The sequence below is a fragment of the Mus pahari genome, chromosome X (assembly GCF_900095145.1).
Source record: "Mus pahari chromosome X, PAHARI_EIJ_v1.1, whole genome shotgun sequence".
NCBI classification, from domain to species: Eukaryota; Metazoa; Chordata; class Mammalia; order Rodentia; family Muridae; genus Mus; species Mus pahari.
The window spans coordinates 5,055,602-5,057,232 of record NC_034613.1 but is presented as its reverse complement, the minus strand read 5'-3'; the positions used below and the strand labels follow the sequence as shown (position 1 = coordinate 5,057,232).

Sequence of the window (1,631 nt, the reverse complement as noted above, 5' to 3'; positions counted from 1 at the left end):
GGTGGCTCATAACCATCCGTAACAAGATCTGACGACCTCTTCTGCAGTGTCTGAAGACAGCTACAGTGTACTTACATAAAATAAATAAATAAATCTAAAAAAAAAAAAAAAAAAAAAAGAAAATGAATTCATTGGAGAAGTTTCTCAATTTTTTGGAAGGTCACCTGACAATGGGGGACATCTGCTGCACTAGTGAGGGTTAGACTGAGGTGGTGATTGCAAAATGACCTCCTAGCCTCTGTACCTTTTCTTATATTTGGATGAACAGTTGGCATTCTGATAATAATCACTGCTTTCTCGTATGCTGGGTAACCTCTCTGATGGCATCCTGAGTTTTTGACCAATGGATAGTTTATTCTAACCCTGGCTACCTTGAGAACCATCTGAGTTGAACTCAATCCTACAAAATAAACTCAAGTTCTAGGTGTCTTGGTACATCCCTGCAATCTCAGAATTCAGGACATGGAGATGGGAAGATAAGGAGCTTGAGGCTAGCCTGGGCTACATAAGATCCTGTCTTAAAAAAAAAAAACAAATAAAACAAAATGAATTTCAAATTGGGACTGGTGACACAGGTCCTCTATTCCCAGTTACTCAGGAGGCTGAGGCAGGAGGATTGAAAGTTTAAGGCCAGCCTGGCCTACTTTGTGAGAGCCTGTCTTGGAAAATAAGAAAAAGTGTTTGTTTGTTTGTTTGTTTGTTTGATCGATTGACTGATTGATTGATTGATTGATTGATTTTTAAATAGGGTTATAGTTCAGTGGTGGAGTGCTTGCTGAGCACATCCAAGGTCCTGGGTTCAATTTCAGATTTTAGTCATTTTTTTCTGTGCTCAGCAGTACATAGTGGGTAACACTAAGTCTGTTCACCTCCTTTCTTTTTATCTTTCAGTTTTCTGAGACAGGGTCTAGCTATGTAGCTCTGGCTGGTTTCAAATTCTTGGCCCTCTGCTGTAACCTAAGTGTCAGGAATACAGGTGTATGCCACCATGCCCTGTGCTCTTTTAGGAGTTGGTTGGCAACACAAGGAACCCCTCTGCAGGCGCTTGACATGAATAAAGAGTGGTCAAAGAGAAGTCATCTTAGCTAGACTGCAGACATCCAGACAGTCACCCCACAGGGCTGCGAGCTCTGAAGACTCTGCAATTGAGAAGGAACAGAACCCAGATTTAGCCAGTTACTATTATCAGCAGGGAAATCGGCTAAGAATGTGGAGCACTCAGAGCTAAACACAGCAATGGGGCCTCTGATTCAGCCAGTCATTGCAAAAGGACTGCTGGCCTTTGCAACCAAGTCCCAGACCAGCATATTTTGGGGTCAGAAAAAAAAAATCCATTGAAATTCTCTCTAGCTGTTTGAGAATTGTTGAGAGTAAGATTCGCGCTCCAGCAAGAGCCATCAGAAAAGCCCGTCCCAAGTCCCCAAACCACAAAAGCAGCTCTCTGCCCTCCTCATTCTTAGCTGACTAAAGTAATCTGAAGCCAGCTTCAGAACACTGGCTTTGGTGAAGGCAGGTGATGCTGTTTGGTGGACAAAAGTATCTGCCTCCTGGGGTGGGGTGAGGGAGTGCCCAGTTCCTTACTCATGTTCAACTTTCCCTTCCCCAAACTTCCCTGCATCATTTTCTTTCAT

General features: G+C 43.1%; 1 pseudogene; it reads right to left on the bottom strand.

The window, feature by feature from the left end:
• Positions 1-48, bottom strand: part of LOC110314195 — a 3,359-nt pseudogene extending 3,311 nt beyond the window's left edge.
• Positions 49-1,631: the final 1,583 nt, after the last annotated feature.